Raw genomic sequence first — 15086 nt, 5'->3', positions numbered from 1 at the left:
GTAGCAGGTTTATAGGGATTTATCAGCTCCCAACTCATTAGAGGCTGAGAACTGGGTAGGATTTAGGAGCAAAACTGTTCTCAGAGAGGACAAATGCAGAGCAGTAGACAGAAACTTGCATTGGCTCTCCCTATCTCACATTCATTTCTATGGATAAATAACTTAAGTCCTTGTGGAGTCAAGGCCATGTGTTTCACAATATGTGTTTGCATCCACTAAACAGAAAAATAGTCTGACAAATGTAGCTGACTATAAAAACCAACTTTAAAAATAAAAATTAATGTGCATTGAAATCACCAAACCAGGAGCATCTCAGAACATCTGTACATGATTGAGTTTGGTTTAGATTTGATTTGCATCAGCTTTGTACTTGGTGTTCAGGAACCATTCCTCATTGCAAGGAGCCACTGCCCAATTAAAAACCATAGCATGTTCATAATTCCTAAGGAATGTCAATGGCTGATCAAGTATTGTAAAGAGTAACCAGCAGCCTCTATAATTCCTCATGTGCCCAGGTGTTTCTCTTGGTTTAGATTTTGAGCATTAATGGTGCAAAGCAACAACCTTGCTTGATCACATGTGAGTCCTGTATAGGCACCCTGACTGTTAGCATATATTTTCAGGGAACTGCCCAAATTTTGCATCAACACTCAGTTCTGCTCTGTGTCTTTTTCAGGGAAATTGAATCCTTTTCTGTTTCCCTGTCCCCATTTTGTTTAAGACCAGATGTGTCTCAGTGATCACAGTAGCCAAGAGCAATAGTCTAGTTGTAGAATAGTGAGGGGCAGGAACTGGTGATTTTTTCCTTCATACAAATCTGCTTGCTTTATGCATTGTTATTCATCATAATAGTCTTCAGCAACTTGGCTGTGAATTGTTAATAGCTGACTGCAGAATGTGAAACAGAAGCACCTCTTGGGTCAGGAGTTTTGCCCATTGTAGCATCATAATGTAATCCTATTTGAACCGTGGATTTGGGGATTTGTGCATTTTAATGCAAAGACACATTATATAGAAGGTGGATACTGAGTCTTTGCACTTTAAATGGAAAATAAGATCTCTGTTGTAAGCATAGTTGTAAACAATTATGCTGGGACTTACATGCCGGGTGTGTAGAGCAACCCCAATCCCTAAGAGATGTGGTTAAAGTTCATCCCTGTGCTTTGGGTTTCTTTGAACCCAGACTGGCTAGGCTTTGGGCAGATTTTGAGACATCTGACTCAATCCAAGGTGCAGTAAATTCTGGCTTCACTCCTCAGACCTGTCTACAGAGGTAACTCTGTAGTTCCAGGTAATTTATGTGAAGTGAAAAAGAGCAAGTTGGTTAATCCATACAACCAGTCCTGAAGATACGAACATATTTTGTGAAATAAATAGTGAAACAACTGCAGTTTGCATAGCCTTATTTTTGTGTCTCTAATCTCTGTAGATCTCTCTGAAATAATTTTTCCAAATACTGACATTCCTTTCCATGGGAGGAGACAGCACTTTGGCTAAAATGGAAAAATACTGTTATTGAGTTGGCTGGTTAGCTATCCAATTAATATAATCTTTAGCATTCAATGACATATATCAGAAGTTTGGTTGTCAAGACACACTTTGAAAATTCCATGGATTTCAAGTGTTATCTGAGTGGCACATATAATCTCTTATATTATTGTCATATGAATTTAGAACTTGAATACCTGTGGTCTGAAAGTTATGTAGAAAATAATTCCTACTTACTTGTGGAAAATGAGAAAAAAATACGCATATAAAAGCAAAATCTATGGAGGAAAAATGCTGTTTCTAATGGCATTTTTTCCCAGGAACCAAATAAAAATACATTATATAATAATACTTTGCATGCATTATATAATAACGTATAATACATACATCACATAAATATTTACTATAATAAATTATTCTCTAATATTCATTATTTCATAGAATGTAACCCCCTGCTGACTGTGTTTGCAGGAGTTACATGAAGTGCTGCACCTTGAACTGGTATGTACATACATTCATATATAGATGTATAGCAATGTATACTTTTGTGTTTTGACCTGACTGAAGTAATGAGGAAAGATTTTTCCTTCTGCAGAATTATTGCATTTCTTCAACGTGTTATACGTGAGAATCTTTCAGATTGTCAATGTCAGCACAGAAAGAGCTGTGGACCTGCCAAATGAGCCAAACCTTCCTTCATCGTGTGGTTTGTTCAAATGTGTCGCTGGAGAATTTTGTCACAGTTGCTGACTCTGGTATATAGTGGGGAGTTAAGCCACAAGTAAACATTACAGCTTTACCTAAAGGATAGGCATGAATAGCCATTAGTTTCACAGGAAGGAAGGAAATTACCCCTTTCCTGATTGTCAGGTAGTTAAACGTGGTCTTTCCAGAGCAGATTTTAGTCGATGAGGTATTCAAACAGTGAGGACAAAGGAACAGTGAAGAATTACTTCTCTAAAAAAAGAAAAAAGACCTAGCTGTAAACAACAGTAAGTAGTTGCTTTCTTATGTTGTTCAGCTTAAATTAACCCTGAGAAAAACTAAATATCTTTTGTTTGAACTAATTTGCAAATTCGTAGTTTGTATAATTTAACTGAATTAAGGAACATTGATGGGATCTTGATTAGTGCTGTGATTATCGGCACACACTAATAGGTAATTTGATAAGATCCGGTGGTCTCAGGAGTGGGGATAATTGTCAGAACTACCAAGCAGTTGTTGGCAAGCCAGATAAATTAAAAGTTACTTTTGGTTTTGTTTGTTTGTTTGTTTGTTTTGTTGTGTGGGGGTTTTTTGTTTGTTTTTTTGTTTTTTGTTTTTTTTCTTTGTAATTTGTACTTTGGTCAATACCAGTAAAGCACTTCTAGAAGTTTGTCCTCTGTATATTTTTTTCCATACATCCTGTGCTTCTGTTTAGTTTTATAGGGTTAAGAAAGCCTCCAAAGAATCAGAAGTGCTTTTAAAATTAAATTGCTTTTCACTAGACCCAGTTTATTCACGGCTGGACGACCCAATGTGTATCTGTATGAAAATCCTCTTCTTTGTTATTTTTCCATCAGGTATAAAGTAGTATTTCCCTGCTTTGCAAGATCCAGGTGCACTGTATGCTCATGAATGCACATCCCTCTTCAGAGCTCTCTGGCATATTGGCTTTGATAACTTACCCATTTGAAAAAGCACAAATAACACTGCAAAATACAAATATAACTTCCAAATAGAAAAGAATACATGAAAGTAAACAAGGTATTCTTTTTTATTCACTAATTTTCTTCCAAGCATGTAACTTTCACAAAATTATCTGCAAAGATCACACTCAAATGATGTCAGTGGTTAATGGGCTGCAAAAAAAGTGTATATTAAAAAACCATGTAATTTGTGACTTGTCATTCCAGTTTCACTGTGTCTGAGCATAGAAAGAACTAAAGCAAACTGAAAGATTTAGAGCCTAAGCTTACATTCTTTAGGGGTTTAAGATTTCCACTGTGGTTAATCAAAACTATATATGACTAAAATGCTGCAGTTAGATCTAAACAGAAAACAAGCAGAACTAAACCCTTTCAGATTGAATGCAATTTTGTCTGTAAAAATCGGTTTTCTTTCTTTTTTTTTCTCCCAGGTATGTTACTATGCTGGTTATAGTGTGCTAGCTGGGTAATTTCTCATCAAAGCAAAAGTCCTTTTCCATGGAAAAGGGAAAAATGTCAGTAGGACAGAGAAGTAGAAAATTATTTTAAATGCAGTAATCTGCTATTCTTGGAAAAAACCCCTGATTTCCCGCGAAATTAGGAATTCATTCATCCATTCATTCTAACTTCCTCTGCAAAGTGACCTCTGGGCCCTTAGTGTTTGGTATTTCATATTTGGTGTAGTGGTAAGGAAGGGTGAGGAAAATTACTACAGGGGGTTTAATCCTCCCTTGATTCTGAAGGATGGAAGAGCTGAGGTATCAACACCAGTATATGTTTCAGTAGTCACAAATCTGGTTTTAATTCATGGTAAAGGGAACAATGCCTTAGGGACAATCCTTCACTACCCCAAACTGCAAGAATCTTTTTCACTCTCCAGAATGCTCCCTTCACTGAGAAGGTGAAGAGCATTTGGCAAATTGTGACTGTTTGCTGGGGGTTTTATCTTTTTTGTGGATCATGTCTGGGGGTTATCTGCCTCATAATCTCCTCTTTTGTCCTGCTGAAATACTACTGAGCAAACCTTTGAATTGACTGCCTTACAATAATTAGATTTGGCAAAATACCTAGAGAGACACAGACTCATGTGCCATTACAGGCAAAAAACCCCTTAGCAGGTCTGCTGTCAAATGGTGCCTGTATTTACCCCATCCCAGCATTTACAAAAGAAGATAATTACTATTAAAAGAGCCTTTACTAGTGAAGGTTCACCAATCAGTAACTAGAGAGAACAGGAAATCTTTAAAATACAAGAAATAAACAAGTGAGGTGCTTTTCTCGGGCAACCCCCTCTGTTTGTCCCCATATATTCCCAGGAGTCCTGCTCCCCTGTGCGTTCCTTATGGTGCAGGGGCTCTGTGCATAATCCCCATCCTCCTTTCATGGAATCAGAGGCTTTCCCACTCATGTACAATGTACATGTAAAACTTAAGCATTCATGTGTAACTTTCAGTGTTTAAAGTTATATTGGCAGAACAAGAACAACTGTCATGGAGGAAAGACAAAGAAGACTAGTTTAGCTAGAAGGAGTTTTTGATTCCTGTTAAGACAATCTGTGGTCTGTGAACCTAAAGAGAGTTGCTTAAGAGCTGATAGCCTTGTTAACCAGATGCTGAAATCCCAGTTTAGCTGATCTCACTAAGCACTTCACTATTCTATGTTGCTGTTTTTTTCATACTTGGTTGGTTTGTTGGAGATTTTTCTTTCTAATTTTTCACTGGAATCAATAGATTTGATATCTGGGAAATTTGTCCTTTACTAGATTCAATCAGTGTTGAACATGTTACATATTTTGGATTAGTGACAGCGGAGTACCACTATTAAATAATTGTTTCCACTGGCAGGGTAGACTGGCAGATGCTCAGCTGATTTCAAATGGTATGATTAGTGTGGTACCATCAGAGTCAGGTAAGCTGTTGTAGGTAGATACTAGGGGAATAATATTCCCATTTTACTGTCTGAGAAATTGAGCAACATGGAGGTCATGAGGCCTGGCCACAAAACTTCATCAGGCTCTTTACAGAACTGGGAGTCAAGCCCAGTCACCTTTGAATTTGAACAGTGACCAGTTCAAATTCCTGGCCAGTGTTACACTATCTGACAGAGAGACTCACTAATTAGTGTTTAGAAGATCTTACTTCTCTCTTACACACAAAAGGAGATTAAACTACTAATCCTAAATACCAAATGAATGTATCACACTGTACAGCTACAAAATGATGCTTTCAGTGTGACTTTTTAAACATCTTTCAGCTCATTCAACATTATTTTCTATAAACCAGAGTGCTTACAAAGAAATACTGTTCAACCTCTCCTCTGCAGAACAAAAAGCAGCCCACAACTGTAAGGTCTCTTTCCATTCATCAGCCACCACATCTGTTGCTTGCTTGGACCCTGACCAAAATGATTCATTCAAATGTCTAACATTTATTTTTGGTGAAATACTGGGATTATACAGCGTGGCAATATTTCAAAAATGGGTCTAGAAAACCAAGGGAAGTTGGAAATAACTTCCTCACTGAAAACAAACACAGCGTTATATCATTCTGCAGCTTTATTAGAGGGAAGGCAGTGGCCAAGTGAAGCAGCTGGAATCACAAAGTGACTGTGAACTCTGCAGATCATTTCATTCTTCCCTCTGCTACAGAGCTCAGATCCCTGATTTACAGTGCCTTTTGTTTCAAAGAACTAAGAAAGGTAGGTCAAACTCTCTAATATTTAAGATCTTTCTCTCCCTTCCCTTCTAAATAGTGAGTCTCTACAGCTGCAGCAACATTTGCAGGCAAATGCTGTAAGGTGGAGTAGCATATACTGGCTGAAAGAGCTTCTTAGAAGAAAGAATGTGATATTCATTTACTTCAAAGGTTGCTTTGAACCACCCCAGCACCAAGAAAAGGTATGAAAATGTGTGTGAATTTATTTTTTAATTACTTTTGAATATGTTAATACACACTCCAAGGAGTTTTACCCTGTCAGAGAACAGTAAGTGACCTGACTTAAATCTCTCTCTCCCCTCCGTGTTCCCTAGTATGTTGGATTTAATTTCTTTATTTACTCAGGGATAGTGTGTCTTCTATAGCTATAGCAATTTCCAGTATAATTAGTTAAAAATACATCAGTTCTGATCTGAGCAGATTCTAGAACAGAAACTGGAAATAATTTCAACTTAAATAGCAGATTAACAGAATACTTCTGAATAATTGCAGTTCTGCAGAATTGAATAAGATTTCTGTGATCTCAGCTGGAAAGTGTGTGTGTTTTCCCTAACCATTGTGGAATAAGGTAGGATATGGATCTAGCTTTCAGTAAGTGTATTGGAAGTGACAATAAGATTTGAAGCCTTGTATGCTACCACACAATGAGACAGGAATAGGTTCCACCTGCTCTTTACACTTAGTGATAACAGTGTCATTGTCACCTGTCACCTTTCTAGATGTGATCTTGCAAGACAGACAATATCCCAGACCTGTTTTCGTGGACTTAGAAAACATGTATACATTGAACATTGTCTGTGAATTAAAACACATTTGATTTCTAGCTGAATGAAATAGTATCACTGAATAATGTAAAATGCTTATTAATTCATAGCTAAGGGGAAGAGAGTGACTAGGCTATGTCAAGGTAAAGTAGTCTGTCAGAGCAGATTTGTAGAAACTGATTTCAGGATTAACTTACTTATGATAGGTTAGCTTACTTTCACAATCATAATTTTATTGTTCTGCCTCAGAACGGGGAAATGCAAATATTTTGATAACCCAATTTAATGTTATTTAATGCACTGCAACTTCTGGCCAAATTTAAAGCATTATCAGCAACTTATCCCAGGCAGACAGGATAGAGGTCCTATCAACTTCACTTCAGTTCTAAGGATTTTTTATGTGCTGTAAGTGAGTCCACTTCTCTTGAACTGAGAAACTCTTTGATTGTGGCACAGTGAAAGTTATTTGCCCCTGGAGAATTAATTTATGGTTTGGATTCTCTAATTGCCTTTGTGGAAAAGTCAGGGAAGCTCTGTCTAAGGATTCCTAGGCAGGATCTGATTACAGATTTTTACTGCACGGGTGAGAGCAGAGGAAAAGTGTTGATCAAAGTAATGCAATTTCTATGTCCTGTGCATTATACATTCTTTCTTTTAATTTTAAGAATTTCTCTTTCTGCTGACAACCAATGAGCAACTTCTGAAATGCTTCCATTTTTGTTCATTTCTGATAGATTGATTCAAGAGGGAAACTTAGATCTGTTTCCTAATAAAGCCAGTTGCCTTAAAGAATTTTCTTCTTGTATTTTTTGACAGACACTTGAAGTTTGTGATCTGTTATTCAATATTAATTTTGTATTAATAACTGTGCTATTCCAAGCACTAAGCAGCAGCTAGGTTTCCAGGGGATTGTGATCTATTGAATGGTCTTATTATTTGCTTATTTATTTATTTTGTCTTATGGAATGTGCCAGCAGTTCAGCTGTCTCTTACTGTGGTGGCTGCTTGTCTGGCTAATTTGCACTCATTATTTCTGATAATGGTTTAATTTGTGTTCATTCAGTCTGAAGCTAGCAGCTTTCCCACAGTGCTGGGCTCTGTTGTGGCTGGCTTTGCACAAGAGAGCTCCCTGTGAGGAGCAGTTCCTTGTGGTCTCCCAGCAGAAGAAAGGCATTGCCGTGTCTGGGGTAGGCAGTGTCCAAGAGACACTGCTCCTGGAGGGGAGATGCCATAATGTGGACATGAGCTCTCTCACAATTGCTTTTACTTTTACAGTGTGCTTGGGGCTCCTGAGACGAAAAGAAAAAGTTATGTGTCCTTCCTCAAAGGTAGCATACAGTACTTCCAGGGGAGCTCAGCTACTTCTGTACTCTTCGTATCTTCACTATGTCCAGGCGCTGAGGGCCTTAAAGTAAGAGCCAAAATCCACAAATTAGCCCATGGCTGCTTTTTCCCAAGAGAAATTTCTGCTGGCTTGTTGCTCCTACTTCTCTTCCCCTACCCAGGCTCTCCTGTCCCTTTTTGATAGTTCTTGAAGGATGTATTTCAAGAATCAAAAGACACAAGTATGAAGAACCAGCATATTTCCCCTCTATCCACTGAAGATATTTGCCTGTTTATTCTTTTAGCAAGTTATTCTGCTCCCAACTTTACCTTCAAATTTACTGTTTGGCTTTGGGCAAGATATGCCTCTTCCTTTCACTACTCCTGTATGTGTTTATTCTGTTTAATTATAAACAAAGCAGGAATTGTCTTTCATTACATGCTATAGTGCCTAGATCCTGTGGGGCTTTGATCTCAAGGACTAGGGCCTTTGGGTACTTTCCCAACATGAAATTCCTGCTTCTTTCAGCAAGTGTGAGCCTGGCACACAAGTTTTATTCCCTTCTGAGGCCTTCTAGAGAAGACAGAGAAAGTGATGTGTAGTAAGTCCTGTACAGTCAGTGTATTGCCACCTTCTACACTCCCATCTCTTCTTTCTGGTGGTGCCCTTTTAATGAGTTTCAGCCCCACATCCCTTTAATGAGATATTTTGGGTATGTTAAGAACCATTGCCCATTTAAGAAACCTGAGTAGTGTTAACTGAGGGTGTTGTACCATATCTGGCAGAGTCAAGTGAGAAGTGATTTGTAAAGGTAATATGGGAAGCCTGTAAAACCAGTATTTCCAAGCTCCTAATTTAACACCTTAATCATAGGTGCCATCTATTCCTATCAATGCTGGGGAGTGTTCCCAATACCATGTTAGGGAAATGGATAAATATCCAGTCCTCCTGAAACTGTGTTTAACAATTTGAATTTTTCAGTTTTGCAGGCATAAAGCCAGTACTTACTATAGACTTGATCTTAAAGTAAAAAAATACTTGGCTTTGTATGAGTAGGGAAGTTAGAATAATACTGATACAAGAGTAGGCACTCTTAATCTACTGTACACAGTGATCCCAGTATATTAACTGTGAGGACATAATAAAGTATGTTATCCAAAACATTCCAGCTCATATGTACTAGCAATATTTTGGAATTGGATGTTCTGATATACCCATGCAAGAGTATGTGTCAAGAGTAATATAAACATAGGAATATTACATTTATGCTAGAAGAAACTGCTGAGTTATATAAATGAGGGGTGGAATAAACCTAGGAAAACAGAGATCAATTTAGAGGGCAGTACACAACCAAACATACTGTAATAAGTGACTAGGAAATTGATCTGTGAAATTGAATAGGATATAACAAGGCATATTAGAGGAATGAGCTGTGGTTCTCTGGGGTTATTTCTTAACTCTTCTTTTTAAAAGGACTGTAAATATAGCAGATTGTAAGCTATTTTTTATCTGTTATTCAATAGATATTTTGTGTCTTGCTGGAGAAAATGTTACTCTGGATTTTTTCTGTAGTGACCTGTTGTTACCCTGCAATGCCTTTTGAATGGCTGTTGTCTAACATATGTTTAATTTGCCTTAATTAGTCTGCCGAGTCAACTGCAGAAAAAACTCTTAATTTACTCTGTATCCTCTACTCTCACTTTATTATTTTTTCGTTGAAGGGAGTTGTGGTTAAAGCATGTATTTGTTCAAACAGTACAACTATTTAAAAACATGCTCGGAGCTGCATGATCATGTAATGATCACATGAATGCTAGTCAAAATATTCTTTCATCACAAATATGTGAAACAGTTGCAAAGTAAAAATTCCAAGTAATTTTTGCATGAAAACCTTAAAAAGCCATAATTAATTAGAAATGCAAGCATTCATTATCCCACCAGTCCAGTCACTGCAAAGCTGAAGCACTTAAATTTTTAAAATCAGATATCTCTGTTGCTCTAGGTATTATTATGGTGGCTTTAAGCCAAAGAAAATCCTGCTGGCACTCGAGGAGGACTAGAAAACACGTGAAGCTTCACGGAACAACACTTGATCAGTGTGTTAGCTCACAGCCAGTAGGATTCAGGGTGTACCTGCTGGCTCTGAGGTGTGTCCTGGCACTGCTGAGACACAGCAGTCTGTGGGATGGCAAACAAAGGGTGCAAATCCAGGCTGCTTTTCTCTTTCCTGCAGAGAAAACAGACCAGGAGCAGTTAAGGGCTGCCCAGGTAAGTGCTGCCTTCCTCCACCACACTGAGCATGATGGCACAGAAGGGAGCCTCCCTTCAGGGAGGGAAAGGTCTCCCAGAGGTGAAGCTGTGGTTTCTGCACTTCACCATGAGAGAAGGGACAGTGCTGAGCTTGACAAGGGAGGACAGGGCTGTGGTTGAGCCACTAGGCAGGGACTCTAGATTTAGCACTTGGTTTGATCAGAGACTTCCTGTAGGTCATTCTCAGCATTCTACAGTCAACCAGACTGATGATACCTCTCACTTGAACCTCGTTTCAGTAAGGGTTATGAATACTGAGGCATTATGACTGGTTATGTAAATACTTTGGCAGTGCTGACACATACAATATATCAGGCAATTTTTAAATCTCAAGGGTCACTGTTTCGCTAAATGTCTATATTTTTTTGGTAAGAATATTAGATTTTTTTTCTCTAAAAATGGTGCTACTTTTAAGTGTTTCATGGATATGACCAGTCATTTTCCTGACTCTAATGTACAAATTTTGTGGTTTTTTGCAGTGGCTACAGCAACTCCTTACATTCCAAAGAAATATTAAAATTATAGTCTTACTTTTAGCTATTAGTCTTACTATTAGCAGAAGGGAATAAGAGCAGAGACAAGGGCTATCTATGGAGTTATTAAGTGTCCTCCCCTTTGCCAGTGCATATCCTGGGGACATCTGGGTTTCTTTGTCATTTTTGGGAATGGAAGACTTGGTGCTTGGGATCAGCTTGAAAATAAATCAGTTTTGATGAGATGCAGTTGCTGGTTGCAGAAATTTATCAGGTCTCTGATTGTGGAAACGGGACACTGCTCAATTGCAGCCATTGTCAGGAAGATATTTTATATTCAGGCCAGAACTACTGTGGTACTTTTCCTACTACAGCATCCTTATTTAGATATAACGTTGGATTTTCCATTTTCTGTTTAACATTTCTATGTTGGCAAAACTGATGGTCTGAAATTGTAGATTTGCCATTATTAACTGAGTCTGTACTATACGAGTTTGTTAATCCTGTAGCCCTCACTTTGTGTGAAGTGTTTTCAGGCTGTTGTCTGGTCAAAGGACTTCAATCCCACCGATGATGTGGTGTGTTATGACTAACAGGGTCATGTTTGGCCTTGCTTGAAGAAAGTTGATTTTGGCCTAAGTTCTAGGACATGTCTAGCTAGTACATTGCAAATACATTTCTAACACTGTTTTGCTGAGAGACATAATGGAGAATGATTGTTATTTGCATTCCTTTCTTATCTGCTACAACAAATACATCTGTATTGTGGCTCAAAAACATTTCCAATCACGTGTCATATCTGTTGTGACCCATTATTGAATTCAGGATGACATATGAAGTAATTAGGGTACCATATATCTAATCACCATTAAAAGGATGGTCAAAAGACAGTTGTTTGTGTACGTGTCTGTGAAAGAGAAAACATAGGCACAAGCCTTGGTTCTGCTTTTGTGTTTACCAGCTTAAAATGCTCCTTACCTAGTAGCTTTGTCTGCAGGGGCAACTTTAGGCTTAATCTGTAGCATAGCTCTGATTTAATTTTGTGGTATGAGTGTGTCAGGCACCTCCTGCTATAGGAATGTTTCTGCATAAAGATAAGCGGTTATCTTGGCTTCGTCCTTTTGAGGGAGAAATGTGAATCTATGACAGTCTGTAATTTCATCAGTATTCCTTGTGTGTTTTCAAATCTATCCTATGTCTTTGTAAAATGCTTGCCATAAATACATGTGTACCTCTAATGAATTTGCTCAGCCTTCTGAGTTTTGAACTTTACACATAAACTACCAAGTGGATTTCATGTTTATGGTTTTGAAGCTAGATAAATTCAAAATTTGTCACCTCAAAAGTTCCAAGAAAAAATTATGAGGGCTTGCAACTGAATTCCATGCCTGGATAAACTTGCTGCCACAATATGACAGGCAGGCTCTAAGTGACCTTTTGTGAAACTAGTTGTTCTCCAGCTTTTGACTCTTGCAAATGACAGAAGTTGAAGTGATGCATTCAAATAAGGTTTCCTTTAGCCACAGATAACACACATGGAAAGTGATGTGCTCACAATTGTTCAAAAAGACATTGATAGGAGGGTTTGTGTAATATCTTCCCTCTATGAACTGAACTGTTGAGACAGCCAACCCTCCAAACCATAATTTTCCTAGTAAGTCAGGACCCATTACTGTGACCTCTGAAACCAATTATCTGGCCAAAGGCTCTAACACTGTTTGTCACACTGAAAAAACAGATTTGGGGACTACCACTCAAATATTTGTGTTAACTTTTAACTAACATAGACAATGAATAAACTCTTCCCTTTGACCTTTCTGTAAAATTCAAAAGTGATGAGGACCAAATGTGAGAGAGAGAGAGGTTGTGTGGGCTGAGCTCGAATTTGTGGTAAAGACTGCCCGTGTAATTCAGTTAGGTCCTAACTTGTGTGGTGCCCAGGGAACTTTGAACCCCCAGGAGGACTTTGCTTCAAGTGAAGTGGATGGAAATTGCAACTTTTTTGTTTGTTTTCTTCTATTTTAGACTGAAAGCCCAATGTAATTTAATTCCAAAGCTGTTGCAGTGACCTCAGGGCTGAGGTGTGGAGGGGTGAAACGATTTCCCCTGGCCAAGCAGGATGCTTGTGGCGTAGCCATGAATAGGTTCCAAAGTACTGTCCCATGTCATAACTCTAAGGCCATTCTTAGTGTGACAAGAGCTGTTCTATTTTAGGCAGATCCAACCATTTGTTCAAGTTGTCATTATGGCTTAGCTATAATAGTGGCAGAGGACATGAACTCTAGGTACTTTTAGTAGAAAGCTGTGAATATGCCAACTGAGATCCAAGTCTGTAATTCCCTGCTGAAATTCAGAGAAAGACTGTTCATGAAACATGTGGTGAAGTCTCTTCCCAACAGTTCTGTGGCTTGGTATTTTAGAAATATTTCCTGATGATCTGTATTTCTTGGTAATTCTGCTTTCTGTCCTAAGATCTAGAAGTGCCAAGAGACATCCTCTTATATTCCTATAAAGACATTTAGAAATTAACTTCTGTTTTACAGAAGAGGACAGGAAATGAAACTTCCTGGTCAACTATTTTCATAATTAAGCAACTGAATCAAGGAGGCTCAGTTTTCAGAGCTGCTTGTGGCTCAGCAAACAGGAATGGACTCATCAAACAACTGCTAAGCATACACTTTACACAGGGTGTTTACTATTTAAAATAAAGTTTAAAAAAAGGACAGGATGAAATCTAAACTTGGATATATGAATCCATATGCAATAGAACACTGTTCTGTAACCTGTGGCTGCTCCCAAGGCTTATTGGCAGGCCTCTAACCACACTTTCCTGTTTATTGAAAAATGTTTTCCATGCACTGGCTCCCCAGACCGGCAGACACTGAGCCAGTGAACTGCACCAAACCTCCCTTACCCTTTACTAGCATTTGCCTTAAAGCCCAGCAGAACTGATCTCTGACAGTATTGTTTTCTCTACTGAGCCTCACTTTGCAAACACATTCATGAGAATTTTCCAGCTTGGAAAGTAAGCCATTTGTCAAAAATCATACAGGAAGTTAGCGACAGAATAAGGAATACAATTAGATTTCTTCACGAGACCTAGGCTTGAACTGCAAGACAGTTTTGACTCTGGAAATTTATTAATTTCAGAGTAATGTATTAAGAGATAATGTGTTTCAGGACCACAGAGAAACATCCCTGCTGAATTATGGCTAATGAAAAAAATCTGTGTCCTCACTGATATAATCCATTATAAGTCCACTGACAATCACCTACTGCTTATCTTTTTCAGGACAGGGCTTAACACCACAAGTCCTGCTATAGAAGTGCTTCATATATGTCAATGTCAGAAGTAACAGTTTCTGGGCTTTGCAAATGTAATTGGCAGTCTTTGCTGAGCCCTAGCCATAGAGTCTAATTTCAGCATCTGTGCACTGGGAGCAGTGGTAAACAATGTTCCTTCTGCTTTTTTACTCCCACTGCTAAAGAAGACTCCCTGCATTGAAGACTAGAGTTAGAGAGGAGGAAAAATATAAGCCTGGAAAAATAATTGCATTCTAAAGGTGTGCTCTTTCATTGGAGTTTTAAACTACAGGAGGTTTGGGAAATATTTGGCATTTATTTATGTATGTGTTTTTTCTCCTGTGATACATCATCTTGAAAATGCTAAATATAAAATTAACATTGTTGGGCAGTAGGCAAATGTTTGTCACTGTCATTATAGTTGGAAATTTTTTTGTTTAGTTGCATAAATTTGATTTGAATGTATAGTTTTTTGTATAGGCAAACCCACATAAAAATCCAGTTGTTAACCTGACTGTCCTCTGAAACTGTCCAAAAATAATGTTCCAGATGTTAATGGTACTGCTCCATGTTTATATCCTTCTCTCAGCAGCTGTTAAGCTGTTTGAAAAAATTACTCAGATGGGTGGTAGTGGTATTTGATGCAGAATTCGCCCCCAAGGGGCATGTAATTACATAAATGCAGCCCAATAAGTATCATTTATCAGGACAGCAAACCAAATAACATTCTTTCAGCCTGATGTAAATCACAAATGCTATCACAGCCTCTTGACAGAACAGGCTGTGCTGACTCTTACTACATATTTTTTTAATCAAGAGTTATAAAATTACACAAGCTTTTTTTCCCTTCCCTGTCTATCCATCTACAAATGAGAAGTCTAATCCTGCTAATGCGTGTGCACATGCGTAGCTTCACCGGTGTGAGTAAGCCTTTCAGAGTGGGTGAGCTACTTTTTGGAGCAAAGGTAAGTACAGGAATACGAGTTTGCAGATGTGGTTGTGCAGGCAGTGTGCTCTGGGGA

At 38.2% G+C, this 15086-nt stretch overlaps 1 protein-coding gene across 3 annotated transcripts in view; it reads left to right on the top strand.

The window, feature by feature from the left end:
• The first annotated feature begins 2399 nt into the window (after positions 1 to 2399).
• GPR1 (G protein-coupled receptor 1) overlaps positions 2400 to 15086 on the top strand; it is a 16793-nt gene continuing 4106 nt past the window's right edge. Inside the window, exons 1-2 of one of the 3 annotated variants that reach the window (XM_031056122.1) lie at positions 2400 to 2480; positions 5928 to 6072. The gene's annotated coding sequence lies outside the window, so the exon portion shown is untranslated. Of the gene's footprint in view, positions 2481 to 5731; positions 5874 to 5927; positions 6073 to 15086 lie in introns of those variants that run through there. The other 2 variants (XM_031056130.1, XM_005415919.3) reach the window with 2 other exon arrangements.

Source organism: Geospiza fortis, unplaced genomic scaffold, assembly GCF_000277835.1.
Source record: "Geospiza fortis unplaced genomic scaffold, GeoFor_1.0 scaffold112, whole genome shotgun sequence".
NCBI lineage: Eukaryota > Metazoa > Chordata > Aves > Passeriformes > Thraupidae > Geospiza > Geospiza fortis.
Note: the sequence above shows the minus strand (reverse complement) of the source record. Positions and strands in the feature narration are given on the sequence as shown.